At 35.5% G+C, this 19,258-nt stretch overlaps 1 long non-coding RNA gene across 1 annotated transcript; it reads left to right on the forward strand.

Moving 5' to 3' along the window:
- Window positions 1-4,821: 4,821 nt before the first annotated feature.
- On the forward strand, window positions 4,822-9,455 carry LOC139075164 (uncharacterized). The gene is made up of 2 exons (XR_011525294.1): window positions 4,822-4,905; window positions 5,753-9,455. It is a non-coding gene; the product is annotated as an uncharacterized lncRNA (long non-coding RNA).
- The last annotated feature ends 9,803 nt before the right edge of the window (window positions 9,456-19,258 follow it).

Consider the following 19,258-nt stretch of genomic DNA (forward strand, 5'->3'; position numbering starts at 1 on the left):
CCTCAGAACACCTATCAACACTTCCACTCCCACCCTGGCCTCATCTGGACACCATTAGGAGAACCACTAAAATTGAATTCAACGGCTATGTATTATGCATGACTACATTGTTTCCTGTGTTGTTTTATGCCATTCAGTTCACCTGAGATGAAATCAGGGAAAGGAGGTAAATTAAGTCCACCTTCAGAACTCCAGACTGCTGACTCTTATAAAAATTGATTTACTAGTTTATCTAATGTTTTAAAAACTCATTTTATTAAGTTGTAAATCATATCATTCAGTACTCCTATATCAGAAGGTAAAATTAATGATAGAGATAAGGACATTAGAAAAAGCCACAGCATGGCTACATGACAACATGAAAAAAATTGATGAATAGCAGCTTAGGAACAGTGACATAGGGTTCAGATTTAATTTGAATGGTGAAGGGCATCATCCTGTTGAGCCGACTGGACAAGGGTAAGCTCGTATTGGCACATGGTTTGATGTCATCGTGGGTGACATGGAACAGTGGTACAGTGAGAAAATGACAGTGGCATTTTGAAGACCAGAAAAATAAAAATTTGAGGTTAGCCCTGAATTAGTTGCTTTTTGTTTGGCAGTTAAAGAAACACTACCCAGTAATTCTGAGATCTAAAGTTTTTTTTCCTATTAACTTTTTAGAAGTAGCCTAAAAGGAAAACAAAATTGATGGCAGTGATGTGGGGTCATGTTAAGTGTAGGTGGCAGATAGACAAGTTTGTGAGTGAAAATTTAATATCTGTATAATTTTATCAGAACAAAAGAAATGCCATCATAACGAGATGCACACTACATCAGGAATTTCAGTACCATTCACACAACAAACTTGCTTCCTACACCTTATTATACCAGTGCTCATGCCATCTCAAAGAAAGGGGATGGATTTAAATAGAGGACAAAATGATCTTTAATTTTACTTAGAGATGAAGAAGCTGAGGTATGAAGGGCGTATCAGAGTAGGCAATGCTTTCTACAAGAAATTCTAAGACATCAACAATTAGGTGTTCTCAACAGATTGATCATAATGTTTCATTAACTCTCAAAGCCGTGTATTGGTTAACATCCAATCCAAGTCAGCAACTTTTGCAGTTGGATCTCCCGGCCATCGACTGTCCTGTCTTTACCTGCATCGGAAACTGGCTCTGTCATGGCCAGCAGTGCACATGTCCCACCTGAAAATGCAGTCAAAACATGTAAGGAAAGTCGATCGCTGCTCATCATCACAAAGAATTTGGAAATCCTGACTTATTTGTTTTCCTGTGGCAAATGTGCTGGTGAAGATCCGAGGGTGTCACTTCACCACTGAGGAAAGTAAGACAAGAAAGAGAAACCCTCTCCTTTTAATCACCTGATGACACATCTAGGAAACGAATGCTGGTTTTCTGTCTCTGTTTTAATAAGCCTGATCACAGCAAATAATCAGTTTGCTGCCTTATTCTCCTTTCAAGGGAGAAATACTGCCTATATTTTGATTGAATCTGAGAAGGGAAATGTCTATTTTCGGGGGGAGAAAAATGAACACATGTTGCAAAATGTAAAATTTGCATTTTTCTCTCATGGGAGGGACTAAAACTAGTAAAATTATAGGTCTTAACAACACAAAAGTGAGAAAATAAGATATTTAACAAAATCCTTAAAATGCTATAATATTGAACCAGCTACCAGAGTCTGGAAACAAATCCATCTACATATACGACAATAAAGATTTGGTGATGCTAATCCTGGGAATTTAGTATGTGAGTCAGGCCTCCCGTTTGATTTGAAATGAACACATTTAAGGCCTGGTGCATGTGACTGTCTCCTGGGTTATGAGCGAGATGGAAGCAAGTGTACACTTGCCCAAGGCAAGTAGACCTCTCCAGAACTCCCCTTCTGACCATTGAAGAATCACAGTCACAGCATGAAATAATCAGGTCTTTGCTCATAAAACAACCACATTCATATTTCTCTACTCCTGAAGGACTAAGAATTGATTTTTAATGATGAGCAAGCAATTTTGTCTTTGAAATAGAAACAGGGTTTTAAAAACTTTTATTTCAGTGCATGATACGTACCCGCTCTCCATGTCCATCTCTACAGCTATGTGTGAAGGGCTCAGTGCTGTAGCACCTAAGTATTTTATATAAAATAAAGGAACATGCTAAGATCTTGCAAGTGTCTCGAAGAGATTTGGGCAATAGTGGACATGCCCCAGCATCACTTGACTTTTCTTCAACACAGTATCTTTTTTATCAATTACAAATGGAGAAGTAATACACAGACAGGAAGTACAGGAGTGGGAAAGAAAAACAGAAAAGAACACAGAGTGTTATCGAAAATAAGGAAAGCAAAATACCTAAGACAGTAAAGTATAGGCAAGAAGAGTGCCTGGACCGGAACGTTTACATGTGACGAAATGGTAAGTATGTAGCCAACTTGATTCTGTGCATTATGTAAATTTACGGTATTAAAATTTGTACTCATTCACTTTTTAATCATTTCAACCTCATTCTTATATGATAAACTTCTTATCTGGATAGAATTTAGAGGTCCTATTTCATTTTTTAAAATTTACGAAACAAGGAAATACAGAGATTAAAGCAATTACTTTCATTTTTTTTGGCAACGAACATTTATTAATGTCCACATGCACAACCGGAAACAAATGGACTTAGAGAATAAATAAGAGCTCATCATTCTAGAAGCATGGATAAAAGTAAACCAAGAAATAAAGATAGTGAAAATAAATACAATATGATTACAGCTGATTTTCACTTTGAGAAAGGGGTCACTGACTAGCTTATCATAGGAAGGATACTAGCGATTGTTGAGTGGTTTCTAGGGAAAGCTGAGAACAATTATGGGGGAGGGAGTGAGGGTTCTTACAGGAAATGACCCGCTACTATGCTTCATGTAAAAAACTGGAACAGCAAAAATAACCAGTGTGTTTCATATGCTTTATCAAGAAAAAATAGATTTTCACCTAAAATGTTAAGTAAAAGAAAAAGCATGTAATATCAAGGCAGACTGTCTTCATTTTGCCCTTTTTAAAAGACTTTTCTTATATAAGGCAAGAGAAGAACATTTTAATGTTCTTTCAATTATACGTTCTCCTAAATCTTAATCCAAATATAGATCAGTTGACTGGTAATAATCCATCAAATTTTGGCTGTATGGATGGCAAAGTCAATTATTAAGGGCAAATGACGTGGTCATGTTCCAAAAGTGATCCTGATATTTTGATTGTACAATAAATCTGATTTCCAACTCTTTCCTCAGTTTCCAGTGTTCAGGTAGACAGACAGTTTAGAAAATCCCATGCCACTCAACATTCCTCCACAGTCTGGAAGGAGCAGACAGGAAACTCACAGGTCATAGGATTGTCTACCAGCATTCAAATCTCTGCAGTCTGGCCGAGGGCAGAGCTGCATTCGTGCAGACAAAGGTCCTCAGTTCTCACCCTGCAGGACTAGGCGACTGGAGCCTTTGCTCCTTAAGACCCACTCACATGTGTCAGTGACTGAATTCTTAGGGACAAAAGACATTCCTGCAATCCTTTTACTAAAAGCAAGATTCTGGACTAACTGTACGGAAACAAGATGGGTGAGCCTTTAGAAATAAAAAGTAAGTGCCCTTAGCTGTTTTAAAAAAACAGCGTAAACAGCTTATTTGGTTTTATATTATGCTAAATGTTGTGCTAGAACCTATAAAGAAAAGAGAAACTACCTTGTCTCATGGACAAATACCATTTGCATAGTTATATTACAGCAATGAGGTGACCATAGGGGTCCAATAATCAGAGACTAGGCCGTGGGCATGAGCCACTCCTCCTTCTTTCCATTGTTTGCCTTATCCACAAAAACAAACTGTGCAGCTCTCTTTTCCTAAGTTAGATAATAATTCAGTCTATTTACACATTGTTTACTTTATTTAATAAATCCTCATATCTAAGGATTTCCCAAATTATTGCTAAACAGAAAAGAGTAGCAAAAGGTAAATATTTTCCTCTTGCATCTAATCTTTTATTAATCTGCATACATGAGGTTCCAAATATATACATGTAGATCGCCACATATGTATGTGCATAGAATGTATAAATACATATATATTATACATGAATGATTTATTACAGAAATATCAGTGTTTCTAGATTACACTGCATACTTGATGAGCTGTCATTAGTGCAGAAAGGATACATAGCTTTTCAACAAAAGAAAAGAATGAGGCTGCCAGAGTGTTGCAGTGGTTTGGGCTTTTTTTTTTTTTTCCAGCATCCATCCCTGCCAATCTCTGCACTGCCAGTAGGGAAAACCATATCCATGGCAACCAACCGTACCATTCCAACCCACATCAATGACGCCTCCAATCTAAACTGTCAAATATTCTATGCACATCATGTAAAATAGGTCTCTTTCCCCTTATACCTCTGTGCATCTCGTTTCCGTGGCTACATGTTTATGCAAATGAGAATTGTCCTTTCTCTCTCAGGTTGATTGAACACTGAATTTGTTTTGCACCTTGGCAATGCAAAGCCATGCTGTCTTGCCACCTGGTCTACCACATAATTGCAAAAAATTACATTATAATGATAACTGTCCCCAAATTAGCCTGATAACACCATCTACCTGCCTTGTGAGCGAAAGAAACAGTGTGCAATAAAGAAGGATGTTAAAACAGAGTCGAGATAGGGGAATAATGTTTAATTGGCTCTCCAGAGTCTACTAATTTTCAGAATTGGAAACCTAGTGTTTGATTTGTTCTTTTTAGTCAGTGAGAAGAAAAAATATCCTTCATAAATTCTGAATGACAAATTTGCCCATCCTCTTTTGCATGTAGTTCCAGCATCCCAGGGCATCTAAAGTGTCATTTCCTCTCTGGAAAGAAAGGAAGCAGAAAACATGCTAGGTATGTATCTAAATTTCCACTCAGTATCAGCTCTAGCTATAAATTTCTCCCAATCCCTGCATGTGCCTCACTGTTTTCCCCAGCCTCCTCCAAATCTTGGATCAATACCTTTCTTTTAAAGTTAAGATACAGGATTTTTACAGGATGACACATATTAAAATAAAATAAAGCTGGGAATCTAAAAGAATTACCTTCTCTCCTCCCCGTCTCCTTTAATCTATTACTTCCCTCTAGACTATGTCCTGAAATAATTTTGTTGTGGTGGTGGTGGGAGTGGTTAATTTCTTTTTCAGAAAAATCACAATTAAACATTTTGTAAATAATAAAACAATCGATTGCTTTTTATTTAGTTCGTTTTAAATTATAACTTACATTGATGTGGTGACTTTAACCAGGACTTTTTTTATGTTAATTTTTCTACAAAAAAGAAGGAAATGGGCAGGTAAAAATGTGGCACGCAGTGTATTTCCCCAGGGTGTAAGTGACAAAATAAAAGATACTAGATCCTGTTATGATAAATGTTAAGGGTATGTTTTACTTCTCCGCCTGCTTAATACCTTTCTCCCTGCAAAACAAATCCTTCAGTATTTAACAGAACAGGAACAATGTTACACAATTTCATGAGATTTTTGTCTCAGATTGATCTTTTGAACTTTGTTTATATAAACCCCCAGTTACCTTTGAGTAGATTAGGGGGAAGCAGAAGGTTACAAAGGTGGGCAAGATCCCTTTTCAATCTAACAGATCATGTGTCCTGGACAAAGATTAAAAAAAGGGAAGTTTCCAAAGCCAGATTCTTAACCTATCTTTTCTGCCATCTCCTTGTCCAAACTCTACCCACCTTTAGGCTTCAGCTGAGGCCCCACTTTCTGCCTGACTAAGAAGATGACCAAGTGATGACTGCCTTCTCTGACCTCTTGGCTCTATCAGCACTGTAGTACCAGCATTTCTCAGACGCCGTTTCCTGTTGGTGTGAATTACTCTCTGACAAGATTGTAAACCCCAGGGCAGGGTTGGGGGAAAATAATTTCAGACAATTCTTTTGTATTTTGGATCCTTAAAGTGAATAGTTTGCTCACTTAAATGCAGTATCACATCTTGATTGTTCCTGGGTTTAGGTCGAGACATTTAGGCTGTGAATAGCCAATTAATATGCCTCAGGTCAAGGCAGGAGAAAGGAAATCAACTTTTTGTTGTGTTTACTGTGTTCAAGAAATCAAGAAATCATGTCAACTGTTTTACATATGGAACAATAATCTTTTCCTTGTTAAAATTTACTTTTAAATAACAGATTATATTTTGAAAAGCAAGAATATTTGAAGGAGAGGACACGACGTCCTTAATACTTCCGTTTGATTGTTACATCTCTGCCAATAATGTTCTTTCCTCAACACTGTTCTTGGCTCTTTGGGAAATTACTAAGGACATTCAAGACCTACTTTTATAAAGATTACAGTCAAATAGGATGATAAATATATAGAAACACAGGTGATACAAACAAAAACTATGTCTCAATATCAGTTATGACTGTTAATATTATCACTCCAATGGATTTACCCAATCTAATATATAAAATTTCCAAGTATTTTGGAAGGATAAAAAGATGATCATTGGAGTTATGTTCTAGAAAAAAAAAGTATAGATGAATAGTTTGAATCAAATTTACCTGAGGAGGGCAAGTATTTAAGGATCTGACTTTCTCATAAAGTCAATTTTTTTAAATCTGGAGTTTGTACATTTGGACTATCCCCACTAAGTGTCAGTGTTGGAGCTTGTCTTCCTCTAAATAACCTTTCTCTGAGCACAGGAAACTTTCTTTCAGAATTTCCTTCTATTCAGGCATCGGTTGCTGAAGCCACCTTATTTTCCCTCCAACTTTGCCTATGCATGTGAAGTGAAATGGAGAAATGAGGCATCGCCCAAAAAGCTTGTCTGAATTCTACAAGTAAAAAAAGAGGAGTTTATGCAAATAACTAGAAATTGCCTCTTCTCTTATCCTGTTTTAGTACCTACACAGTTTACACTGCCTAGAATTTTCCTATGAAGGCAGATTTTTTTTATAATGCAGAGAAAAATAAACAACAAACAGAAAACAAAAAAATCCTTCAACCAAGACTACCTACTTACTTGTGAAGCGATAATACTATTATCGAATAAATAATAATAGTAAATTCTTATGAGACACTATGTTCAAAGCACTATTTTAAGCCCTTTACATAATTTAAATCATTTACTCCTCGCAACAGTTTTATAAATTAGGTACAATTATCTACCATGTTTTACAGCTGAGAAACTGAGGCCTTAGAGAGGCACCCAGAGTTATGCAGCCAGGACGTACTTGATCTCTCAGGACCAGAGAATCTTGCTGTAAAGTCTCCGAAGTGTTACCCTTTTCATTTCTATGCCATATGACCTTTTGAGAAATATTTTTACTCTCAATTATCACAATAAAGTTGTATCAGTAAAAAAATCTCTTAAAATTGTAATATTCCAAAATTCTGTCTTCATAACTCAAATTCCCTTTCATTTAATCTTTCCAAGCGTGAAATTTAATCTTCTCTTGGGGAGAAAAAGCCCTTTCTGAAAGACTTCAAAATTGGAAATATTACTTCTGATGCCAGCGATGATTTAGAAGGCCTGTGGTGATTTTTTAAACATCCAGACGTGTGTTCGTTCCCTCAGTCAGTTGGTTAACAAATAGTGCACACTTACTAAGTGCCAGCACTGTTCTTGGCTCTAAGGATTAGGCAGTGAGCTAAAGAGAGCCCAGGCCCTCCCAACACCCACATTCTAGAGGGAAGAGAGATTAGAGTAGAACAGATATCAGATGGTGAGAAGGGTTGCAAAGAAAAATTAAACAGGATAAGGATATGTAGAACAAAGAAAAGGAGGCTTCTCTTTTATTAGGCCAGAAAAGGCCTTTTTGGTAAAGTGACATTTGAGCAGAGACTTGAATAAAATGAAGGAGTGAGCTCAGGGACAGGAACCAGCTCCCCAGGTTTAAGGATGTTAGGGTGGCTGGGCAGAATGAGGGGGCATTGCTGCAAGAAATGCCGTCAGTGAGGCAACAGATGCTCACATCATGGAGGGACTTGCAGGAAAACTTTAAGTGCTTTCTCTTTTACTCTGAGAGAGACAGAAAGCCATCTGAAGGTTTTCAGCAGAGGAAAGATAGGCACTGACTTATTTTGTAAAAGACTCACACGGACTCAGAGTGACATATAGATTAGAGGGCTGAGTGAAATCAGGGAGCTGAGTTGAAGAGGTTTTGTCCCATCCTGAGCAACAGGTGATGGGGATTTGTACTGGGATGGCAAGAGGCGACTTGTGAGAAGAGATTGTTAAACTAGTAAACTAGTAGATTTATAATATATTAGAGGTGTGATGTGAAAATAGAGGAGTAAAAATGACTATTCTAATATAAAAAGAGAAAGTTTTATTCTTAGGTAAGAAATTGTCTATAGGTAAAAATGGAATATTTGAAATTAGTTAAAAGTTAGAAAACAGTCAAAATTTTTTCTCAGACTATCTGAATTTGGTAGATACTCAAAACAATTATTGGTCATTACTTCTTCATTGCCAATGCGTTTTTGGCACTATCCAAATCTTCATTGAAGGTGCAGCTTGACAAGTTAGCAAAGTTCTCTCTAACTTCCAACGACAGTCCTCCGCTTTGAAACACCCTCTTTTCTCACTTTTCGAATCTCAGAAGTTCTCTCTTTTTGTGAACTTCTTAAGCCATTTCCTCTTAGTCTTTTTTCAGGCTCCTCTTCCTCAGTATTTCTTAACTCTCAGCTCTTCCTTTGTATTTTTGTATAAGCCGTCTTTTTGTATCTATCACTCTACTTGGACCAACTCCAACTTTTGGGGCCAGCTCTGTGGCCTGGTGGTTAAGTTCACATGCTCTGCTTTGGTGGCCCACGTTCGCTTCCCAGGCACAGACCCGCACCACGCATTGGAGGCCATGCTGCGGTGGTGATCCACATACAAAATACAGGAATATTGCTGCAGATGTTAGCTCAGGGTGAATCTTCCTCAGCAAAAAGAAAAAACAGCTTAAATTTTATCCGAATCCTGATGACACTGAATTCTCTAGTCCTACACTGTTGTTTGGTAGCCACTGACCACATGTGGCTTTTGAGCACTTGAAATATGGCTAATACAAGTAAAAATGTGCTGTCAGTGTAAAATACACATTGAATTTTGAAGACAGATGAAAAAGGAATGCAAAATATCTCAATCATTTTTGTATGCATTGTATGTTGAAATGATAATTTTTTGATACATAGGGTAAATGAAATGTATTCTTAAAATTGCTTTCATATATTTCTTTTACTTTTTTAATATAGCTACTAAAATATTAAAAGTTACAGATGTGCCTCACATTATATTTGTATTAGGCTGTGCAGCTCCGGCCATTGTACCTTTTGAGCATCAGACTTAACCCAGAGCCTGACACATAATATGTTAATAAATATTTATTGAATAAGTAAATGAATGTATAAAATGAAAACTTCTTATAAATTGGAATAAACTTTACAAGAAATGTGCAGGTGGTATACAAAATTTATTGAGAGATGTTAAAAATGATCTACTTATACAGAGAGAGCATGTTTTGAATGGGAGAACTCACTTTCCTAAGAAGTCAACTGTTCCTAAAGTAATCTGTACATTTAAGGAAGCTACGCTCAAAATCTTTACTATTTTTCTTTCGAACTTAACAAAATGATCTTAAAATTCAACTAGCAAACTAAACATGGGATGATAAATCAAGAAAGATTTGAAGCAAAGAATAATTATAGGAGGATACAGCTAATCAATTTTCAAAAGAAACAAATTATAAACCTTCAAAATTAAAACAATATGAAGTTTGTGCCAAAATAGAGAGATCAGTAAAACAGAACAGAAAGTTCAAAAACAGACGAAACTACAAATAAGAATTTAGTATATAATAAAGGTGGCATTTAAAAATCAGTGAGGGAAAGATGTATGATTTGATAAAAGGTTTTATGGCGACCAGTTCTCCCCTTGGCAAGAAAAAATTTAGAGCCCTAAGCCACACCTTAAAATAAAATTAATTCTCCAAATGGATTAAATATAAATACAAGTAATAAAATTTAAAAGTACTAGAAGAAAATAGAAGTGGAAATATATAGGTGAAGAAATTCCTTTCAATCAAGACTCATGGCAAAAATGGAAAGATCTAACTAAATAAATATTTTAAGACATTTGCATGGAGAAAAAATACCACGATCCAAATAAAGAAGTAAATGACAGACAAGGAAAAATACAACCTTGTGTGACAGAAAGGGATTAATGACTGTAATGTATAGAAATCTTACAAACTGGTAGTACAAAGAACATTTAACAGTAGGAAAGCAGGCAAACGATAGGAACAGGCAAGTTACAAAAATCAGAAATACAAATGATCGATAATATACGACAAAAAATATTCCATCTTAGTAGTAATCATAACCATGAACAAAGACCAGATACTTTCTCTATGAGGCTGTCAAAGAATTAAAGAAGGAAAATGCGCAGGATGGTTGAGACTGAAAAGAAATGGGCTCTCACAGATTTCTGGCAGGAGTAAAATTAATAGAAACTTTCTAAAGTGTAATTGGAAGTAATGTATTTAATTCAGAAATTTTACTTCCAAGAATTTTTTTCAGTGATCAAATGGATTCAGAAAAAGAGAAATGTGAAGCTATGTATCAGATATTATTTACAATGGGGTAGAACTGAAAATAATTTAAATGAACAGCCATAGGTTATTATTTGAATAACTCATACAACCATAAAACGGAATTCTACTTAATCATTACAAATGACGGTGTCGATCTATATTGATCAATATGTAGCATGTCAATGACATGTTGCTAAATGCTAAAGGTAGTTTTCCCAAAAGTATATCCACTATAATTCTATTTTAAAGATACATGTATTTCATCTATACACATTGAAAATAACCTAGAAAAAATATTGTCCAAAATGCTACTAGTGGTTATATGCTACTAGTGGAAATAAGGCTAATAGTGCTAACAGTGGTAAGATTATGGGTAATTTTTTTCTGTTTGCTTTTTTCTTTTCCGCTTCTGGTTTTCCTATGTAAACATGAATACTTTAAATAATTTAAAATTGCAAAAGACAAATACATATATTGAAAAATTATGATTTATAGAAAGCAAGAAGCTTTAGATGAGTTGCTATATTTATATTGTAGGACCTTGCTTGTGCCACATCCCTTTTCTCCTTTCTGACACAGTGAAGCCTCATGTCCAGAAACTCCACAGCACATCTCTGTAGGTGGTCACATAGGAGCCCATAGACATCCAGTTCAACTCTGAGGATAGCGAGCACTGCCATGCTTGCCCTCAGGAGAACATGGCGGCATTGGCATTGTCCCATACTGGGTGCCCGAGCTTGAAGGAGAGGTTGTTCTTAATCCCTTACAAAAAGGTTCACTTGTTTCCACGTGCTCTTGTTTCAGCCTGGTCCTCCTTGTTCTGGGAGGAGAGCTCAGCTTCAATTCTTTATTCTAATATTCAAAACAATAAGAGTTTTGCTCATTTCAATAGCCATTCGTTAATTTATTTTCCAAAGAACCTTGGGAGCCATGATGCCTGTCTCCATCTTTCTTCTCACGTGTTAGGAAAGTAAGGTTCAGAGACTTTATGTGATTTTTTCCAAAGCAGCAGCATAAGGATCCAAACGCAATTATTTTTCTTTGAAATCTGAGGCTCTATTTTATTTTATCACTTGGTCTTCCACACTTGGCATTGAAAGTCACAGCCTTTAAGTAACTAGCAAGAAGAGAAAACCCAAACACTTTTGATTATAAATTACGACTGATAAGAAATTATAAATAATTAATTCACAAAATGTTTTCCAACTTTTATTTTTATTTTGCACAAAGAAACAGCATGAAAAAGAAGAGAAAGGAAAAGGATTCTTTAAAATTCCCCAGACTATTTTCCAAAAGCTACTTCTTGCCCAAGAAGTTCTTTTCTCAATTACTTGGCAAATAAAACTGGAATAAACACGGTGTGTAATCTACTGATTTATATGTATTACAGACAGTGTACTAGAAAGAAAACACTAAATTAGAGGGAAATATATACGATACAGTGCTGCAAAGTGTACCACTCTTCTAATTCATCTAGTATTCTTCAAGTATAATGAAAATCATCATTATATTTTTTAAGTGATAATATGGATTGTATCTTAAAAGCTAAAAGAAAGGTGGAAAATGGTCTAAAATATCTGTAAATCAAATGTTTACAGCTAAATATTTTATAAAAGCATAATTTGGTGTAATATTTTTCTAATTCTGAAGGGGCATCCTAGTGCATTAACATCCACCCATGCAGCAGTGTCATGCTCTATGAACATCATTGTCAAAATGTCCAATCAATTTGCTTGTATTATGAATCACGCCCTATTGCTATTGGTTTTCTGCACATCAACATTCAACTAACGGACTCCAAGTCCTTGTTATGTATGTGAATCTAAACTTCCTCTATATACAACTTCTGCAGAAATAACTGAACAAGAGAGCATACCAGTCATATTACTTTCATGTTTGAAACCCAAAAGCTGCACTCTCTGGGTCAATGCCAAATGGAGATTTTTCTGGTAGGTAATATAACTTTTCATTACTAATTGGATCTGGCATATGCTCTTGCAAATAGTCACATTTCTTTTTTCTTGATTGATTCTTAAATTAGTTGTCAATGCAAGGTCAATAGTGACTCCTCTCAGGTCCTCCAGCTGTGGGGATTGGTCAAGAGCCTGCTGAAATGCTAATCAATTTGATGTTATTTCATTTGTCTTCTTCAAGTTGACAAAAGTTCACTGACATACAGACCCACGGATCCGCATGCTGTTTTTAATGAGTTATAAACATTTGTTCTCATTAAAATAATATGTTTTAGAAAATTTGGAGAAGAAAAGAAAAAAAATCACACAGTCATCATAGCAACACAACCATTATTTGTGTTTATTATCTTCTAATCTTTTTATTAATGAATTTTTTAAAAGTATTTTATATTTAAAAGAATATTTGTCAATCTCCGCCCCCCCCCTTGGCCTTTAGGTACACATAATTGCAGGAATCAAAATTCTTCGTTCATGACAACATTCTCATTAGTGGTTCAAGCATGTACTTATTTGAAATACAATAAGATTCCTTACAAATTCACCACCATTCCTCAAAAAAGCTATGAGCTTGACAATAGCCTACATCAAACACTGTGTCCCCCATTCCTCCCTCTGCCTTCCCTCACAGAAGAGAGCAATCGTTAAAAATTCTACTTTTATCATTCCCTTATTTCATACATATGAAATACATATATTATACATATACATATTTATTGTGTATATGTATATATACTCATATAAATTATAAATTGTATTTATATGTATATGCATTATATTGTGTACATATATATATTCATATATAAATTATAAATTGTATTTAGATGTAATCCTAAAAAGTATATATTTTATTTTTGACTTTATAAAAAGTTTACTATACTGCATGTAATCTTTTGGAGTCTACTTTTCTCTTTAATAATCTTATAAAGACTTATTCATGACATTGTCTAGCAGTCTACAGCATTCATTATGACTCTGTATAATAAACCACTGTGAACATACCACACTTTTTTCATCTATTCTCAATTGGATGGGCATTTGGGTTGCCTTATTATATTCTTCATGACTATCAGTTTTAGCAGTTTCATGATATTCCATCAATTTCATTAATCAGTTCTTTTTTTGTTATTTCGTTGCATCTAATACTTTATGGATCAAGGTTGAAGTGAGAGCCTTTGTATTAATAGATTTTTCTACGCTATATATTATACCTTAGATAACTATTATCAGGTCAAAAGATGCGAACATAATAGATATTTCCAATTTGCATTCTAAAGGATAACTCCATCAGCAATTGTATAATTACTAGACAGCCCATAAGCACTACCTCATCCATTCTTTGGTGTTAATTTAAGAGATATGTTTTGCCTTTAGGACTCACTGACTTCAATTAATCAATACTGACATATTATAGAACTTCAAATCTGGAACCTTATCTCCTGATCTGGTAATTTTTCATTTGGTGGACACGAAAGTAAGGCGTTAAGAGTGAAATGATGGCTTATCACCTGGTTTGAAAGTCTAGTTCAAAATTCTGAATGACATATATTGTCATTGTTTATTCTTACTAAAGTGATTCTCAACTTGCAATTAATGAAGCTGAAGCTCAAAGAAAATGAGTAACTTTCCTAGAATTATATAATTTTTCATCACATTATGTTGCTTCCTAACTGATCAAACATAAAATAGACCATCAAAACTTTTCATTTCGTTTTCATTTTTGAGTGATCTCTTTTCTATATTCCTGTAGGATTTATGATCCTGGCCTTACAATATAGTACTTGAACATGCCCCAGTGTTGTTTTTTTTCATGAGGAATGGTCCTTTCTTGCCTATTCTTCTCCCTTGAATTTATCCCTCACAATGTGTTGCACAGTGCTAGGCCTAGAGTAGTTTGTTAATATAGACCTCCTGAGCTGACTTGTCAGAAGTTTTGGTCTTTGTACATTGGAGACATTGCCTTATCATTCCTCTAAATTAGAGTAGTATTGATTATGTAATTTTGATATCTCATTTTCATTCTTTTTTCATATTCCATATGTTCAATAATAACATTAACTAACTGTGGTTTGCGTCACATTGTGGCATAATGTGCATTGCTGTGCTTGTCCAATTTATATAAATTCTTTCATGCCCTCACAAGGATCACATTCCTTAGCCAATGGAAACAGTAATAGGGAGATTTTTTTCAGCCTCACACGGGATGAGAACGCTTCCCAGGTATTCACGACACACAGCCGCTCTCTTCTCAGTTACCGCAACCACAGACAATTGTTGTTCAGTCTGATTCACCCTAACAAAGCAAACACATATTTAACACTTGGTCTTGATGACTAAAGTCAGCGATTTTACCCAGCATAACTGCAAATTCCCACCCTTTTCCTCCACGCCCGCAATCTGCATCTCAATTGCCTGATGAGTGCTCTGCTCGGGTCATTTTGCCCACTCTTGTAAACAGTTGCCAATCTTTGCGGCCCTGTGCAAAAATAGACCCCTGGATGGGTCATTCATTGTATGTCCAAATACTGGGCAAGTTTGTAAAACAAATTCACGTTTACACTTTTGTCATATTCCTCCTGACTTCAACCTGGAACAATTAGCTTTCCCTAGGTTTTGTTAAACAGGAGTATGCCCATATATAACCTATTTATTCTTCCTCTTTTTTCTCCTGATAGAGCAGTTTCTTTGACTAGAAGAAGATGAATTTCACAGATTCATCAGATAAAAGATTCTCAGCCCCTCTTCCTCTGTACGTGACTACAGCACACAACGTTTAGTTCGTAAAACCCTTTGCCGTATTAAAAGCATCCTTTCTTTGCAGCCCTGAAAGTCTATGCATTTCCAGGAACATGGGTTGATTTTATGTGCGCAAAAAAGTAGACGATAAGCCCTTTAACACAGTATTCAGTGGTGAGCGTACTCTGCACTGTGATATATAATGCATTTTCTCAAGGACTTTTCTGTATTTTACGAACAAGGACTGAGGGTATTCAGTAAATGTGGAATATGACTCACAAGAAGCAGAAATAACCAACCTGAGGTCAAACAGGCCTTCTCCGTCCAATTTTGTTCAGAACCTTGATCTTTTCACTCTGTCTTTTACTTTAACATTATGTAGAATCTTTTTTTCCTGCAACTAGGAAAAAAAAGTTTTAACAGACATTTGAGAATGAATTTACCTTATACTTATCTTGATATATAAAGCCTTGACTGTCACTGCTCAGCAAGAGAACATCAAGGGAAGAAATTCAGTTATTTTGAAACACCATCCACAAACACCATGAGAAATGTGGACTGCTTTAAACTGGCAAATTCTGCTAGCTGTGAACTTTTTAAGGGATTATGTGAGTTAAAACGTTAATTTTGAAATTAGTTGTTTGGATCTTCAAACATATTTTCCCATTGAAATTATGTGTATTGCTGGTTATGCTCTCAGGAAAGAATGAACAAAAAAACCCTATTTAATGCATATAATGGACTTAAACAATGGTAACAATATGCTATTTCAACTACTTCTCACATTGTTTCCATGGGAGAAAACGTTTCAAGATCCAGACTTTCACACCAGGAGCACTTCAAAAGCCGATGTGACTGATTCTGGTGGTGGCAGCGAATACATAAGGAACACACCAGGTGATAGAAGACGTAGAGATGGGAGCAGGATTCAAAACCGGTGCCTTAATTCCGCATTTCTCTAGGATAAATGACATTTTTTCATCTGCTTAAAGGATGTAGACACTCCCCAGGTTCTCTGAATTGAGAAAGAACAAGAAGTTACTCTCCTGCAAGTGGAGGTCTGAATGCAGACCATCCCTCATCCATGTGTAGACTTGCTCTGTGTGCAAGAGAACAGTCTCTCTGTTGGTGACACAAGGCCCAAGATAACACACAGGATGGAAGTGTAATTGAGAAGGGAGGGAACATATGGCAGTTTAAGTCTAGGTAAGAAATATCTTAATTTGTAGAAAACATACCACTCATAGTGAGAAGGAAATAATATTGAATGATGAGCTAAACTCATAGTGGGACTTGAACTGAGGTAGAGAACACACTTGTTCAAAGGCCATGATTTTAAACTGCTTCCAGGGTAGCTTCATGAGAGAGGTGGCACCGAGTGTCATGATATTGAGCCAGACCACTTCCTGTCTCCGGTCAGGATTTAACCTGGAGAATATGGTGGAAAGAAGGCATCACCAATTATCAGATCATGTTGTGTGGTAGTAGAGATTTCCAAACTCTTCAAATGCCTTTGGTTTTGATTTTCCCCTTTCCCCCTACTCCACTGAAAATTCTACCATTGTAAGTCATTATTGCTGATGAAAATAAGTCATAGTCCTTGGCTGTGATGGGGAGAGAATATGGTTGAGACTAACGATCACCTTGGGAGAAGAAGAGAAGTTATACAGTGACTGAGACCAGGCAGAACTTAAAGAAATATATTAAACATCTGATTGTTTTAAGCCAAATATACATAGCGTTAGATCTATCTGCATAAAGTTAGGATTAAATTTGCTTAGCTGTTAAACAAAGATGCATGCTATATATATTCAAAGGATTGGAAATAGCTATCATAATAATTATTGATAATAACTTTCTGTTCTTATTCATGGCCTTGAAATACATAAATATATTGACATATTATGTCATGAATTTTCTAACATTTCCCCTCAGTCCATATTGACTTTGCAGACACGGCTTTAGAAAATATTTTGTACACATCCAAGATAAGCAAGACAATTACTTATGGGAATTGAGTGTGTCGTTCCACCTGTAATATTCTTCAGTAGGGAAATGCTTGTCTACCAATTAAAATCATGATTTTAGAGATTTAAAGAAAGACAATTTTTTGCTAAACAATTAGTAAGAATAATCATATTACAAAGAAAGAGAAGAAAATTCTTTAAATCTAGAAACACATTTTCACTTAGACTCTAAACACTTGAGAAATTTTGTTTCCCTTTAAGTGGCTGAGAAGTCTCCATGGCATACGCATGGACAGTGATCCTTATGTCCTAGGTGGCTGAGCCTTATGTGTAAAAGAAAAAAAAGTTTTAATAATAGGTTAAGTAGATCAAAGTTTCACTAACGTCTGAAACACAACAATAGACTCTCGATGTAATAATCACCTCCACCATTCATGAGTAGGAAAGACATTCAATAAGTACAGAAGTCATTTTTCTCCCACGTTAGTTGTTAGACATTTCAACTCCTATTGAATCTGACAGGCGCTGTAACATTAAAGAGAGAATTGGAGTAGAAGATAGAAATATGAAACTAAACTATAAAATGGAATTCAATTATAAAACGTGGTACTTAAGCATGACAAACTTAAGAGCAAGGATTTTTACATAAAAAATTGTAATAAGTTAGATGTGAATTTTCAGTGCCGTGTGAGAATCAAAGTATCATATAATTGGGGCATCAGGACTTCAGGAAGGAAAAAATGAAACTAATATTTATTAAGAACCTAAAATAAGTCTGGTGCTATTAGATCCTTACATATTTATTAGCTCATTTTAGTTCTCACAGATCAATATTAATATTGACAATATAGCAGACAAGAAAACTGAGATTCTAAGAAATCAAGCAAATTTGTCTAAGATCGTACACTTAGTCTTTCTAATTGCATGAAGCAGGGCTCCAAGTCTGTGGTATGCAAAGGCTAATCCTAAATTTTGCACCTATGTTCTTTTAGGCACCTTACTACTTGAAATACTCGAAGATGTTCACCATTTGCAATGATGAAAGTTTTATCCATTAAGTGGGCTTTTTAGTCAAAACAAGTGCTGTGTTTTGCCATTTGACCTTGGGCAAGTTGCATTATGGATGAGGAAGAGACTGTGCCTCAGTTTCCTCATCTGTAAAATGGACACAATAGTAGAAGCTACCCATGGGGTTGTTATGAGAGTGAAATAACATACGGTATGTTAGGTACCTTGAAAAGGGATGGAAAAATAGGAAGTGCTTAAAAAATTATTATTTATGATTTATCATTTACTATTATGATAATCCTTCAGTTACTTCATTGGTTTAAATAACCCTTTTTAGATTATAGAAAAAAGGAGAGGTGCTTAAATACTTGCTACTTGCTCTCCTAGACATTAAACCTTTCAAGAGAAAAGTGAAGACCATCACTCAAAGCGCCAAAGTGTTGTTGTTGGGAGTGGTCTATAAAGTGAGCCCAATCATTCTATTCCAGATCCTCACTAGCCCAGACAATCAAGATTTTGGAAAGAGTTCAAGCAAAATTAGATAGCAAATTATGAAGTATTGCGTGAACACACTGCATATACTGAAGACTGAGAAGAAGATCCAGTAATTATGTCATAGTTACCTGATACTGTTATACAGATTTCGAACATTCAAAAATTATTTTTCATTATTTTTTACTTTAACTTCCTTAATGCCTAACCTGGATACATATGGCAATGTTACTCTCAAAGGGAAACACTTACTTTTCACTTTTCTTGTGAAAATACTTAAAAGTTGAAAATAATGTGTTATCATAAGAAAATGCTAAACAAGGAAGAAGTGGACTTTCCTATACTGTAAATTCTGAAAACAATAAACCTGGGGACAAAAGACAGTAAATATAGGACAGGGATGCCTGGAGTCTTCAAATAAAATTATCCATGTTTTTAGAATATCCTTACAAACAAGGATGTCTGAGGACACCTGAGAAAAATGAGACAACAGT

The sequence above is a fragment of the Equus przewalskii genome, chromosome 13 (assembly GCF_037783145.1).
Source record: "Equus przewalskii isolate Varuska chromosome 13, EquPr2, whole genome shotgun sequence".
In the NCBI taxonomy this organism is placed as follows: domain Eukaryota; kingdom Metazoa; phylum Chordata; class Mammalia; order Perissodactyla; family Equidae; genus Equus; species Equus przewalskii.